We start from the raw sequence: 16,680 nt of genomic DNA, 5'->3' as shown, positions 1-16,680 counted from the left end.
CAAGAAAGTGTTTCATCAATTTAACACCATGTCGAGATAAAATCATTAACATTGCATAAAATTCAGAACAAGCCGGTGTAATTTGATTATGTATGCTATATGGGGAAAAAAACTGTCTAATTAGTGCCTTTTGACACCTACATAAGATGAAGAGTAGAAGAGAACAAAAGCCTTGATGGTCATTCAAGGATTAGGCCTTTGGTGACCCAAAAACTATCTAAAACAATGTATTAAAACTTTGATTTGAATTGGTCATGATGATTGATAATCTCATCATGAATACCGAATGCAAAAGCAAATTAAACTAAATAAATAAATAAACTAAAGTTACGTTAATTTGGATTAGTTAGTATTTGAACTTAAATTTAGATCAAATCTATTATTTAAAATTATAAAAATTTCTGGATTTGGATTACATTTTTTATGACAATTCATTTAGAATTTCAAATATCTAATCTACCCAGCATCACATCGGTTGGCTAAGTCCCTCTTTCTTTGCCAAAAGAAAAAGTGTAATTATATGCCTCATCTATATCTATAATTATATTATTGATATTAGAATATTAATGCAATCAACAAATGGAATTCCTCTATGCATGTTAATTCATGGTTATTATTTTTCTCAAAATGAGACCAATAACATAGTATATAATACTAAAAAGTATAATATAATTTCTTTTAAATAGTAGGGTGAAAGAGCTATTAATTAGGGTCGAACCTATGAGGCCAGCCTTTTTAAGCCCAAAAAATCTAGGGCCAAGCTACTTCTTTGAGATGTAAAATAATAAATTGAGCTTAGGCCAAGGCTAGCTCTTTTAGGCCCTCTTATATATATATATATATATATATATATAATTAAATATAAAAATAAATACTACACATTAAAAGTAAAAAGAATTAGAAAATGAAAAACCCTAGCTTGCCTTCCTTATAATCATTTGATTTCTATCACTCATGCTCCTTGCATGGTTTTGACTTTTGAGTTGAAGGATAACTTATTATTATTGATTTACTTTGAATATTTTTGAATATTTTAAATATATTAAAATTATGTTTTTGGTTTGTTATTTGTTGCAGATAATGATGATGAAGCAGGAAGATATGAAATGCTTAATATCTTTGCCACTGATGAGGCTCTACAATAAGAAGGATCAAATTATTTTAATGTTGATGATGATAAAAATCATCAAGATTTAGCTAATAATGCTAATAAAGGTTAATTGTCATTGGTGTTGATTTTGTAAGGTTGCTACTTTTGATTAGACTTAAATTTATTATTGTGTGTATTGTCTTGAATTTATTTTGTAGAGTTAATGTTATGTCTAATAACTTTTTTAAAATTTTAAATACATTTTTTAAATTTTTAAATTAAAAAATGAAAAAATTTATAGGGCCGAGGCCCTCAGGGCTGACTCTTCAATCCTAAGGGCCAGAGCTGGACTAGCTAAAATGGAACCTTAAAGTCTAATCAGGCTTAATAGGGCTAGTCTGTTTAGACTTTAGCCCTTCAAGAGTTGCCTCTAATTGACACTTCTAGGTGAAATACATATAGTACTCTTTTTTTTTTTTTTTTGGTTACCATATGGTATTAGAGCAAGGCTTCCAATATGTTGGACGTGTCTTCATTATATTGCCACAGAAAATAAAGTCTTCTGGTCACACATTTCATGTGCTGTTGATTTCCTTAGTTTCTTCTTCGTCCAATCACATTCTTTTTCTGTTCGTTTCCAAGACTTATTCGGTATACTTTTTAACTCTCATTCACTCAAGTAACGAATTACTTTCTAGATTTTTTTACTATATGTAATCTTTCTTCTATAATAAGAAGTAATTTATATGACTAGATATTATTTTTTCTTGTAATTTAATGTTAATTTTTATTCTTAACTCATGTTACAAAACGTAAAGCACTGTTACCATCGACTTTTTTAAACAAAATTATATATATTATAAGTTAAGAAAAATCTATATTTTTAAGCTAAACTAAAAGACTAAAATCATAAAATAAAAATCTTTATGCATGATAACTGTAAAATTAACTAATGACGACGTACAGTTGGATTAGCCCTAAAGCCTACTCAATATCTTTTAAACAAGGTTTTGAATTAACATTATGATTGAAAATGATTAGGTTGGCATGTGTTTTACGTTACAAATTAAAATATTATAAAATCAACTCAATGCGTGGCATATATCAAGGACAAGTAATCAACATTCACAGAAAAGTTGGAAACTTAAAATGTTAGGTACGTTTTGTATGCTGGAAAAAGAGAGTACATGCTTATGCCTAAATATAATACGTTTGGTATAAAAGAAAGTTAAGATTATATGTTGGTGCTGAAATTAGTAATACAAATTCTTGCAATGTTAAGATAATAGGGTATATACTTATGCCTAAATATCTTAATTAATTATTTGATTGTTTTTGTAAATATAACAAAAAATATTAAAACGTATATATCAATGTAGAAAACATTCAGCAATTCATCAGAAGCTGAACTCTTGATATATAGAAATGTGGTCATATAAAGAATCTCTACCAGCATTTTACACAAATGTGTACGCGACGTTTGGCTCTCTATCAGTTAATAAACTGTTCAAAACATCAATTTACCTTTTATTAAAAAAACATCAATTTACAAAACCCAGTTTCATGAAAAGAAACTTTCATTTTCATCATTTACAAATTTTACATTTTGGGTTGATATTTTGAGTCACCCAAACAAGCATATATTAAAATTCGGTCTACAGAAAATTAGTTAGCCCTCCAAACGGTTAGCCATACAGTAACTAAAATGCCTCAGCCGATGTAACTTCCGGCGATTTGGTTGGTGCTCAATGCATTCAACTGAGACGTCGGGGAAAGAAAGAAGAAGAAAGAGAATATAACAAATCATGAGGTATTTCAAAACTAAAATGCCTCATGCTACTCTCTGTCCAGTCTTAAGTATAAACGAAAACTATTGCATTATTATGCAATAGTTTCCCCCTTAGTTCAAATCAATTGTTCTTAATAAGTGTAGTTGGAAACAGTGGCAATACATTATCATCATTAAGGAAGGAATGAAGTCTAGATATTTTCAACAAAGGTATATTTCAAGGAAAAAAAACAATTAATCCCAGGCATATTCTCTTTGGTTCACGATCTAGAATATTGGTGACTACCTCGCGATTTTAAAAGAAAATTAATTAAAACATTACTCTTTTAAATAATTTATACATATTTTCAATTATATTTTTATTAAATTTCCTATATAAGTTCCTTAATAATAACAATTGAAATTCTAATAAATAATTTTTTTAAGAGAAATAATAAATAAAATTAGGGTATTATTTCAAAAAATCATGAGGCTAAAATATACTTTTAATTATTAATTTTATATGAGATTTCAACTTCATCCTTTAATTTTATAAAGTATTTTTTAGTCCTTTAATCCTAATGTCTTTAGTTTCAAATGATTATTTTTTGTATCAATTATTTTTATTTAAAAAAATTAAACTTAATATGTCAATATTTGAAAGTTCAATATAAAAATTTATTGAGATAAAACTAACAATATTGGGATTAAAGGACTAAAAAGATATTTTATAAAATTAAGAGACTAAAATGAAATATTTTGTAAAGTTAAAGGATTAAATATATACTTTAGCCAAATTATAAAAACTACTTAATATCTTATATTTTAATTTGGACCAAACAGTGCATTTGAAAATGTCATATATTATGAACAAGAGGATACAAAGAGACACATATGGATATGAGTACCTCTAGAAATACATATCCCAGCAAATTATTTATTCATTCACAACTAAACTTTCAAAATTTTAAAATAATATTTTTTCTTAAATTCACAATCAATTTTTCTTAAATCCATGAGTAACTTTCTATTGATTAAATTATCGATTTGGTGATAAGGGCAATTTTGTAAAGTCATTTTTTTAGTTGCAAATAAGAACCATGATCCTTCCATATTATTTTAGTAATTCAAGATCTTTAATTGTCATTAATGTTTTCAAAATGTTCTTATTTGTCATCTTCCCAGAAATTAATTACATATGGACAAATAATAGGGGTGAATTTCTCTCAACAACTTTTTCTCTCCACTGCTCCTTCACTGTAAATCTTAATTACTGAAATTAAATTTATACTTTTAAAAATCATCAAATCTAAATCATCAAATTTAATTTAACAATCTAGATATGTAGTAATCAATATTTTTAGAATCAAACTAGATATTGAATTAAAAAGGCCAACAGTTCACAATTCGCATAGTCCAACTCGATCGGTGACGTAATAATTAAATTAAAAAATTATATATTTTTATAATAATCTAAATATAAAAAATAAATATGAAATTGCTACTTAACTTAAAAATAAAACCAAGTATTTTAAGTTTATCATAACTTAACAAGCTACATGATACAACATAATATCAAATGATTAAACAAATAAGTCATTTTCTCAAAAAAAAAAAGAAAAAAAAGAAAAGGGTATTTTTTGAATCGCCTGATTTTTAAGAATTGGATCCAGTTTCCGATTCAAAAGCTGGTTCAAAGTAGTCTAATTTGGCCCAACTTTTTAAATAGTTTTTTTCGGCTTAACTAAGCCATTAGCCTTATCAGTCGACGGTTTGACCATCCAATTCAGTCTGATTTTTTAATCATTGATAGTAATTCCTCCTCTACAAAGGAGGAAAACTAACTCCTAAACAACTTACCCTTATCTCATTTAAGATTTTTTCCCCCTTTTTTTAACTTATATATGAATGTTTACTAAAATATACATATCCGTAAGAAAATTATATACTGGTGGTGCTGTTTTCTTGTAACCAAAAAATTTAAACATAACCCTATAATTAATCATATAATAAATTATATATTTTACGTAAAACCAAATAATCAACGTGCAAATAATAATAATAATAATCTTATTATTATTGATGGTGGTGGTGGTTAGCAATTAAAATCGAAGGAAAAGGTTGGTTCCATTGGCATTATCAATACTTATTAAAATGGGAGTTAACAATAATTTATCATATTCGTATAGATAATATACTATTCTACTTCTGCAGATAAAAAAATATTCGAGTCCCTCAATTTTCCTTGTGTTTGATTTTGTATTAAATAATTAATAAGTAATGAAAATTAAAGAAAAATTGAAAAGAACATTCCTAAGGGGAAATATGAATTTGCTTGCTCAATATACAACCTGCTGTTAAGAATGAAATACGGGCTTTTAATTAAGTCCTGGACAAAGCTAGTGAAATAATATCATATTTTAACTCAAAATTTAAATATTTCAGTTCATAAGTCTTTTGACTTTATGAAACATTAATTATTAAATTTAACTTTATTTAATATGAAACTTCTTATATATCAGCTTATACTATTACAAAAAGAGATTACGAGAGCGCTCATATTGAAGCATTTTTATATAAAAACGCTCTTAAATCATGAAACAGAATATACTGGAGTGTTTTTAAGTAAAAAAGCTCCAGTCTGTTCTATTATGCAAGAGCGTTTATTATGAGAAAAAGCTCTCACTGTATTATTTAAAAAAAAGAAAAATAAAAAAAAAAACATTGAAAACACCAACCGGCCTGTAGATACTCGAGCTACCAGAACGTTTTTATGGTCAAACGCTCTTGTACTTTTTTTTTATTTTAAAGAAATTATTTATTCATTAATCAAATCCCCTTATTCAGCCCTCCCTCTCCTTATCTCTGCGAAGACCTGCCCACTTCCCACCGTCTTCCTCATCTCTTCGAATACCCATCCATCCTCCATCGTCGCCGTACTTCCGTCAGGTGCTTTCGCCAAAGTCGTTGCGCCGTTCATCCAGATTCGAAGACCCACTGTCCATCTCTTCTTCGGTTGCCGCTCTTCCTCCATCATCTTGTGCGAGCTGTCACTGTTCATCCGCTGAAGCCGTCATGTCGTTCGTCCAGATCCATAGAAGCCTCGGCCGTGAGTCTCCGTTCCAAATCCGCCCTTCATCTGCCGTGAGTCCAATGTCCAGATCCATCATTCCTCCTTATCATGGCTGCATGCTCCAGTACGCCTTGCTTCACCTTGCTAGACATGATAGCGTTTAGGTGAGCTTCTTTCACTGCGTGTGTTTGGTGGAGCTTGTTTGGACTTGGGTCTATGAGTTTTTCTATTAATTTACATGTTTGAGTTGAAAATCTGACTGTGCCAAACCTATCTGATGAGGAAAAATGGCTTCCCTCACTTCATATTATTATGAATTATGATTATCTGAAATGACAATGTTATGGAAACTTCTGAGTAAGGTAGTCAGATTTTGATATGAAAATACTTATCTGATATGATTGTCCTTTTCTCATAGCATATTGCGGCATTTAGAGGATATGGAGAGACAGCTCTTTCTCTTATTCATGAAGGTGTAGAAATCAATATGAGAGGTTAGTGTTCTATATCAAAAAATAAACTTGTGTCTATGTATCATCGAAATTTGCTTCTGATGTTGTGGTTTCAAGGACTTGGATGGCATCTTAGTTGGGTAAAGAATGGAAATACTGGTTATGATGATATCTTTGTGTTGCCATTAAGGAAGCCAAAGCTGTCATTGATTGCAATTTTACTCAATAAAAAAATTACTGAATGAAATTAGCAACTAGTAAATGTTAGAAGTGAAGGAATATTTGTGTGGGGAAAAATTTAATGGAGAATTCTCTTTGTAACAGCTCCTATGTGAAACATGTCTTTGCATATGGCTCTAATCCTACTATGAGCCAGCAATTGAATATCTAGCTACTTCAAGAACCCTTCCCCAACTTATGGATGTTTCTAAGAGTTCTACTAACTAAAGAGAAGGTACTGTTGGCTTTCTGAGCTTTTGGTAATCTTACATTCCTTTTATCAATAAAATGCTTCCGTCATTTGTTTCTTCTTGAGGTTACCTTTCCTTGTTCATGAGCTATGTGATTGCTTTTGGTTGAAATTTTATTTTCTACTATGAAGACATGATGCTGAATGACCTACAAGGGCTTGAGGATAACAGTAAGAAACTTAGTACTTTTTATTGTATAACTTCTTAATTCTTAATCTAATAATACAGCATTTCTCATCTAGTTGATAAAAAGCTTTTGTTACTATTATTAATTCAAAGGCTAGAATTATAAGGTGACTGCCCTTCAGACCAACTAGTTTGAATCTACATGATTCTTGCTTTATTTCTAACCTTAAAGTGTAATGTATGTGTGTTATGTGTTTTTATTAGTTCTACTATTTATGTTAATTAATAACTTAAAGGTTCAATGAATGAATAAGTATTAGTGTCCACACTGTTGAAGGTTATGCGTAAAACCACTGGGATTCTGAAGAATTTCATTACTATATTTAGTTTGACATAAACCATGTACGTAATTAATTATATGATGTTTTGCATTAATTGATTTGATGGAAAATGGAAAGGCACTCAAATGAGTTACTGTTTTTGTTGGTTTCAGTATTTACTATTTAGCAGCCAACTGAAATGTATGATCAACATTCAGCCATTTAAATACAAGGCAAATCATCTATTGATCTGCAGGTAATTAATGAATTAATATCAATCACCATCAATAATCAATTAGCATATTCATCATCAATAAACTTATAGCCTACTTTGATTTACTTAACTGCTTTTTTCTTCTCTCTTCTATCATGAGAAAAATTTATTTTTCCCATGATACCATTAGATTTTATTACACTTGATACAATTTATGATAACTTTTAAATACTTCGAATTTGCTTAGCACGAGTGATAAGGAATGATGGACAAAGATATAAAGCTATATATAGATATGTCAAAGCATTTTCTGATCACATTCTCCCACTTTCAGTTGCAATTTTTAGAACTACCTTGTATGCATTCTCCCTCCGTTGAATTGTGAAGGATTTTCCAACTAAAGACAAATGTTAAGACGTACGTCAACAGCATGAAGTTAATTTGATAAAGACATATCATAAGAAGCTCATTTGTGAACTAAAAGTAGTTTCTCTAGAAAACTTAGAAACACATAAATCAAGTAAGATTTTTTTTAAGATCATGAACTGAACGTTCTATAAGAGGATAGAATTTGAAATTCGCCTCCTAATTCCGATTAATCTCACATTAGTTTGATGAGAGAGATTGATACCCTCTATTACTCACGGATGATCCATTGGCTTAGGACTGACCAGTAACACAGGGAAAGTATAATCAGTAACATTTGTTCCTTTTCTGTATATATAAACTGGTCATCTCTTATTCTTCTTAGTTTTTGAGAAATATCAAATATTTTAATTTAATTCTAAGAGTTGTTTGCTCCGTGTCTTGTATAATTAATTAGAGGCGCACACGCGCGCGCACACACACACACAATGTATACATGTCTCACGTTTTAATAATGGTGGGATCAATTTAATAATGGCTGTGATTCATAGTATATTGTTGTCCTCTGTTTCTCAGCCTTTAACTCTCTGCTTTATTGGCTTAGAATTTGAGTGAATGATCCAGACCACACCACACTGTGTTCATTCACATCTATTTTTTTTTTTTTTACCCTTGTTATTGTTGGTCTGTTTTAAGTTTGTTGAAAATCAGCCTTGTACTACCATTTTTCAACACCAGAGGCAGAGCATCCTCTTCAGTATTATAATTAATTAGAGCTATATGTATAGTTTATCACTTATATAATTCATATCTATGTTTACCATTTTTCAAATACGCCAGTTATCACATATTGCAACCCCTAGATACTTAATTAATTACATAAAAAGGCTTACTTACATTGTCACATCCATTCATATCCTCCTTTGCAATAGTAAGAGAATATACTATGAGCCCAAAAGGTTTTGTAGTCTAATTAAGTCTTTATCCATAAGTGGAAATTTGTGTGGACCCGAAGATGAGTTCAATCTAAAAGGCTTCCTTATTGATTGCTACAGGTAGATAATGAAGCTGCAGTTCTTGGACAATTAGGTATGGAAAGTGACATTGAATAGAGGGGTTTATTCATAATAATATGATATTTATGATTTAACTAAGTTATTTTTCTTTATTTTTTGCAGATAGAATATGAATGAGTACTCTACAGCCAAATAAGAATGGTGTTAGATGTACTTATTTGTATCATGTAAGCATGGAAGTATTGAAAATGTTTTTAAATTCTTAAATTGTAATCTACATTATAATCATGTATAACAGTATTGAAAATTAGTTGATTAAACTTTTCCATATAGTGAAATTGCTTGTATACTTGCATTAATTATATAAATAATTATTTGTTGTATATTGATCATGATGTACAATGCATGCAGAAAATAATAAAAACAAATTAAATATTTTTTTTTAAAAATAGACCTACGGGAGCTTTTTTGTAAGAAATGCTCTAATAGGGTCCTATATGGGAGCATTCCTTGAAAGAGAAGTTCCTGTAGGGATGTCAACAGGAGCGTTTATGCACACAAAAGCTCCCGTAGGCTAGAAAAGCTCCCGTAGGTCTACGGGAGCTTTTCTAGCCTACGGGAGCTTTTCTTTCCTAGAAATGATCCTACGGGAGCTTTTCTAGCCTACGGGAGCTTTTCTTTTCTAGAAATGATCCTACGGGAGCTTTTCTAGCCTACGGGAGCTTTTCTTTCCTAGAAATGCTCCCATAGGTCATTCTAAGACTTGCATGTACGGGAGCTCAAGAAATGCTTTTATAGGTCTTTCTTACAAGATCATTTTTCAATGCTCCCGTATATATGGAAATTCCTGCTTTCAGAGCATTTACAAAACACTCTAAAAGTATAAAAAGAAACGCTCCGAAAAGTATTTTGTTGTAGTGTTAAATTGACTATTTACACTTAGATAACTTACTGTCTTAACAAAAATATATAATACTATGAGAGGATCCATCTAAACTTCATCATCGGCCAAAGGAGCATTAATGTTTTATTTTATGCAGAGAAATACCTCAGCCTCCTTTAGAGCACCTAAATGATTCTGGCTTCATTTCCACCAACTTAATTACATCCTATCTGCAAAAAAAAAAAAAACACGAAACAAGATCAAGTTAGAACTTGACATTCACAAGTAATTAATTACCAGACATTATATGTTCTTCTGCTACAAATGAAGAAAGCTAATTAGGCGAATCCCACGTTGATGATAGAGTCTTAGATATACTATTTTCGTTCACATAACAAGTTAGACGAGCGACTGGGATCAAGGTAAATATTAAATTAAATTAGCGTGTTGAGACGTCTATATGCATAAACAACTAGTATTCAAGCAAACCGCTCTTCTAGCCTAATTCTACTGTAGCCCTAATCTCCAATTGTCTATCTTCACGCTCGTTACCTCCTGTCGCTCCAGGGAACAGTACGATGCATCCCTGGGTGCTCATCATACGTACGATTTCGACTTTGTTTTTTGGAGTCGTCTTTTCTCACCATGGCAATAGTGTTCCTAATCGTCATGAGTCTTCATCATCGTCGCCTGGGTCCTCAGAACTCTTTTCTTTTGAAGAAGATGTTGCAGGCGCATCATCATCATCTTCTTCTTCGCAGAATTCACTGCCGGCAGCTGATGATGATGATTGTTGGCGTGTCGTTCGGTTATTAGGAGCAGCTTTTATGATCTGCGCGTGTTTTACTTGTCTGGCTTCCATCTTGCCCTTTCACCTCAAACCCATCCCTGTCCTCAGCGGGATCGTCTGTCTTATTATATTAGGCGTGACTGCTTGTGCATAGATTCAAAGAGATTGAGATGATGGAGAACCTGACCTTTTTTGTAATCTCAATACGAATCCATTGCGTTATGAAATGTAAGCAAGAGTGTTGGTTTGTTTGTTTTATTTATATATGACAACAGTCCTGATCATTTGTTTGGTTTTTAGTTCTCCGGCATCTGAGAGGCAAGCTTCGTGAGAGATTTTTCAGTTTCTTGACTATTGAATCCCATGAAATCTGCATTCTGTCTCTCAGTTTATTAAATATTTGACGAACTTTGAATATCGGCTGCATGGTCTTCAATATGCTGACAAATACTTGTGATAATTTCAATCTAATACAAGCCGTATCAAATTCCTAATTTTTAAATTAAATGTTATTTTTACCTCTCAACTTTATCTAAAGACTTACTGAATACCCTAAATTCAACTATAAAACAATTCTGTTCAAAACTCAAAACTATATGAGTTTAGGCAAATCATTGCATTCATTATTTTATTAAAATTTGTTCTTTGAACATGTAGGCTATCTCGTACAGCTCATCATTTGTGCAGGCTGGGTTAACAAAAAAATTAAAGGGCTCATTTTGTTGGCAAGTATATGGACTAGCCTATCAAACCGAGCCTACTTTCTTGACTCTACTTGTATATAATTACATTAGATCTAGAACTGCATCTTAAAATAAGGTTTTATGAATTCAATTGAGAGGAGGCTAAACGTAAACGGAATAAATAATTTTAGGCCCTATTATAATTTTTAGATAAAAGTTTCATCTAATTTTAATTATCATTTAAGCATACGGCTTGTTTTAATTAATTTATTTCATTTAAATTTTAAAAACTCTATCAATTTTCTTAACCTAATTAAAATCATAAATTCATAATTTAACCTACTTTTGACTTTAATCAACAAGGAATAATCTCTTTTATCACTACATACATACATGTTAGTGTGTGTGTGTTACTTGTCCTAAACCATGTTAATGGTTACACACACACACTACTTGTCCTAGCCCATGCATTTAATTATGCTAATGGTTGGTGGCAAATAGTGCCTATTCAATTTTTTTCGCATAAATATCAAGACCTAGGATGATAAACTCACTAGCTATAATCATATGAATATCTGTTGTGTCCGGTGGAGGAGGTTATGGAGACAATTGTAATAACATTTCATGTAATGAAATGTAGCACATTAGCATTTTCATGAGCTGAATTTATCTTGTTTTTTTATAAGAAAAAGTTTAAATGAGTTAGATCTCGGGGGCTCAACAGAAGCAAAGCATGTCTCCAGACTCAAAGAATAATTATAGAAGTATTTATAGATTATCCACTAACAAAATTCTCATATCAATAGTAGGATTTAATCCCATGATTTTGTGGGTTAAGAATCAAATCCTTACTAATTGAACTAGCATTTGATTGTTGCTAAATTTATCTTCTAAATAGAAGAGAATTTTAAGATAGAGATATGGATATTTACCTCTAGAGACCGATCTCTAGCTCCATCCAGATGCTTTCGCGCGCTCCATTAATGTTTCAACTTCTGAGAAGAAAGGAATTCAAACCACAACGCTGATTAGTTTTCATATATACACTCGCCATTCCTAATTACAAGTGTTATATTAACGACGCCAGACCAATTGAAATTTCAAAAGTCAACGTATATCACGCGCATGTTTTTATCATTATTGCCATTGCCAGCAAATGCCGTTTGTCATGATACGCCCTAAGTTAATCATGTACATTAATTTTTTTCCAAGAATATTCAATATATTTAATCTGGCAAATGGCCTGCATGTCGTGACATTTGTTTTTATTAATAGCAATGATTATATGGCCCTGCACCTTATATATCATAACTATAATAGTTGTCATTAATTAAACGATTTTATTCTATAAATGATGAATCGTATTCTATTCCATGCAGGCTATATAATTAGCCTAATTCACATGGTTCACGCAAACGCAAGGCATGCATGTGCTGTACCTGTACCTAAACTATTATTCGCTTAGTTTAAGAAAAATTAGAATTGTGTCCTTGTCAGAAAATTGTGTGCTTATAAATTACTGGTGAGCACGTACATAATTATTTTAGCAATAATGGTTTATGTAATAATAATTACCGCATGTTTACCCCAAAAAAAAATCAAGAAGAATGATAGTATTTTGGTTTGAGGTGGATGCAATAATAATTTCTTGTACGGTTGAACCAGATACGCGACTCTTATTTCATAGGAAATCATACTATTTTTAAATATTTAATTAAATTAAAATTTATTGCATCAGCTTCAAAACATACATATCATGCATTATTGACAACATTTAATATTTTGGCCAAAACAAGGACAATATTTATATATATATATATATATATATATCATACAAATATCCATTTTTCAAAAGCACAATTGTCTATTATATTCTGGTTATTGTGTTAAAAATAAAATCACAATCTCATATTACATTTCGGGAGGAGGGGGGTGCACACGACACATCATAAATATATAATCATATAAATACAAGTTTTACTTTCCTCAATAATGAGAGAAAATAGAAAACATAAAATAATACTTTGTTTTCATTTGTTGGCCATATATATATATATATAACAAAAAAAAAAGGTATGGACCAGATTAAAATTTTTTTATAAATTTTTGTAAAGTATATTGCTTGTGAAAAGAATGTAGAGATGTATAATTGTATATAGTAGAGAAAATGGTAGTAGGGAATCAAGATTCGATCATAAAATTGCTTCCCAAAACCAAAGGATTATACCTTATCAAAATTCCCATTAATTAGCCCATCATCTGTTTGAAGATTTGGCCGAGTTTCTTTTACCATGGATGATAGATTTGTATTCCTCATATACAAGATAGGAAATGTGACAGAACCTCCACCATGTTACAGATTTAATTTCCCAAGGTTAATTCCCTTCCTTCTCTCTCTCTCTCTCTCTCTGCCCCTCCTCTCACCTCATCTCTGAGGTTGAAAATATCTCAATGGCCTCATGACGATCTCCCTCAGTTTTTTTCATTTACGAAGGTATCACCACATGCTGGAAGTTGTGAGATCGATTAGTTCTTCAAGAAATTGTTTGAGCTCTATTTAATTAAGGGGTTACTCTAGTCTAAGGAGATGCTCTTCATACATACCTCCAGGAATCAGACATTGAAATGATACTTAAGAAACCTGCACCATTACCATCCATGCCATAACCACTTGATAAGTAACCTTTCAACTCGATGATGATTATGTGAGATCCCTTCAAGCTAGCTATAGCCATAATAGGCCTGACTGAGATTGGCTCGATGAAGCCAATTAATGATATGATCTTAATTTTAACAAAGTAACAAAATTTTCAAAGGTTGTTAGTGAAAGCATGCCCTTTGTTCCATTTCCAGGTGTCAAAAATTAATCTTTTAACACCAATAGGATACATATCTCACCTAATAATACATTTCTTGTTTTGAAAGAACAAGATCGTCTAATATTTAAGTTCTACAAGGCGGCCGTTTGTCGCGGTTTGATGTGGGCAGCAAATTAAGGCAATAATATTCTATATGTCAAGCCTAGCTAGTTACGTTGACTTTGAATAGTACCCAGGCACATCCACTACCAAAAAAAAAAAAAGGCTTTTAACAGTGACTATAAAAAGTTGCCACTAGAAATGAATAATCTATGGTGACTATATAAAAAGTTGGCAACTTTTATTGTCACTGCTGATTGTCAAATTTTTAACAACAACAAGTGCATGTCACCGTCGAAGGTCTAAATTTGAGTGACGACATATAAGTTGCCATTGAAAGTTCATAATTAGCGAAAACTTTTTAGAGTTACTGTCGAAAGTGAGACTTTCAACGGCAACTTTGTTTGAATGTTGCAACTGAAAGTTTGATTTTCATATATTATATAATTTTTTATTTTTTTTTTAATCCATATTTAAAATTTTAAATATTAATTTTGTTGTATTATTCCAATTTTATAATGAAATATAAAATAACATAATTAGTTTTCATTTAATATATTTTATAGTTAAATTGTAACTTTAAAATAATGAAATTATTTTAAGATAAGGTTAAGTCCATATTATTTAATGCCAATGAGCTGGACTAAAGAATTAAGCCAAACTGTATTATTTTATGTCAATTTTTGTTATCAAGTAATATTTAGGATTTGGTCTAACTATTTAGGCCAGTTTGGTTCATTAATTTTGGTCAATTAACACATAATCTAACTGAATTGACCAACGCATATGCCTATGCGAAGTGATAATTCATTTAAAAACCTAATGTTTGATATTTTAATTTGAAATGCATATAATGCGATAATGAGTTTTTATTTTCAGATGTCTTATGATTAAATTGATTTTTAAACAACAAACACTATTTAGTTATAATAAAGATTGTGATGTGATAGTTAAATTTATTTATTCATAAAATGATATTTCATCTAATCTAATTTTTTAATTCAAATTTTACATTTAATACCGGTAACTTGGAAGCTTGATGCCAGTTAAATGTTCTCACTTTAATGGCTAATGATAGGAAAGAGAAAGATAAAAAGAAAAAATGTGATATTCTAAAATTCTACTTTTAACTTTTACAATATATGAAATATATCTATGTATGTGATGCTATATAATTTTTTTTTGTTTGATGCTATCTTGCAACATCAATATAAAAAAAAAAGACAATATAGTGTAAATTTTCTTAAAAATTATAATTTAAAATGAAAAATAAAAAAAAAAAAAAAATGAAATAAAAAAAACAAAAAAACAGCAATTACATCATTTAAGAGTTATTGTTAATTAAAAGTACAAATAAAATTTTAAATAAAACTAGCTTGAAAATTAAATAATTATGAACTAATGTATAAATCATCTATATTTTAACTATTTATTCTTAGATATTTTTATATTATAATTATAAATATGAATATTAAAATAAATAATACAATAACCTCGAGAAGAAAAAAAAAAAAATTAAAATAAATAATACAAATGATATTGTATCAATTATATTTATAATTTATTCTAGACAAAATAAGTAATATAGTTTGCAATTTTAATAAATTAAAAGAATTAATTGAAGTATTTAATTATAGTAATGATATTTATAATTTTTATATTTAAGATATATGTGTGTTTGTTTAGTTTAAGATTATATATTTAATTATGCAATAATAAATTACATGTTTATTCTAGCTCAGTGGCAAAATGGTGAGATACAAAAGAAGAAGTCACAAGTTCAAACTTTGAAAGAGATAATTGTAAAATAAAAATATAAATTAGTGATACAATGATACGTGGCATGAGGTGAGTGACATGTGAAAGGCAACATGGCACCATGTAGAGGGTGACATGGGTGACACATAGAGGGCAACACGGCATCACGTGGGTAGGTAAACTAGTATTATTTTAGTGACAACTTAATGCTCAACATTTAGCGATGACTAAATAGTCGTTGTTGATGTGTGGTTTTATGGACATATTTGTTGTTGTCGATTCTCAACTTTCGGTAACAATAATCTTTTTGCAGTGATAAATTTTTTTTCCTCAACTTTTAGTGGCGACTTTTATTATTATCGCAGATAAATTAGTGACAAGAACTCTTACAGTGAGTCACTGTTGAAAACTTTCAACAGCAACTTTTCAACTTTTAAAAAGTCAATTTTTTTATAGTGATCAATAAAATCATCGCCAAACACTATGTTGAATAACAAAATTAAATATTCCGAATCAATATACATGCAAGAGATGATGTATGAATAAATAAATAAATAAATATATGTACAATAGGCTGGGTACCTTGCTTAACAGCTGATGCACATACATGAGAATGTAGAGATGAAGGAGGAAACAAGAAAGAAGAAGCAGATAGAGGGAGTGGAGTGATATTATTAGATCTATAGTAGCGGTTTTGTTGTTGACCCAACTCCAATACACAAAGGTGGAAGGGAACCTGGTCCCAACTATCAT

At 30.2% G+C, this 16,680-nt stretch overlaps 1 long non-coding RNA gene across 1 annotated transcript; it reads right to left on the bottom strand.

The window, feature by feature from the left end:
• Positions 1-9,711: 9,711 nt before the first annotated feature.
• Positions 9,712-12,385, bottom strand: LOC129310976 (uncharacterized). The gene is made up of 2 exons (XR_008593202.1): positions 12,184-12,385; positions 9,712-10,008 (listed from the first exon to the last, which is right to left on the bottom strand). It is a non-coding gene; the product is annotated as an uncharacterized LOC129310976 (long non-coding RNA).
• Between the last annotated feature and the right edge of the window lie 4,295 nt (positions 12,386-16,680).

The sequence above is a fragment of the Prosopis cineraria genome, unplaced genomic scaffold (assembly GCF_029017545.1).
Source record: "Prosopis cineraria cultivar Desert tree isolate PC_DT_omini unplaced genomic scaffold, ASM2901754v1 PC5, whole genome shotgun sequence".
Classification (NCBI taxonomy): domain Eukaryota; kingdom Viridiplantae; phylum Streptophyta; class Magnoliopsida; order Fabales; family Fabaceae; genus Prosopis; species Prosopis cineraria.
The sequence above is the reverse complement of the archived record's forward strand: the minus strand, read 5'-3'. Positions and strand labels throughout refer to the sequence as shown.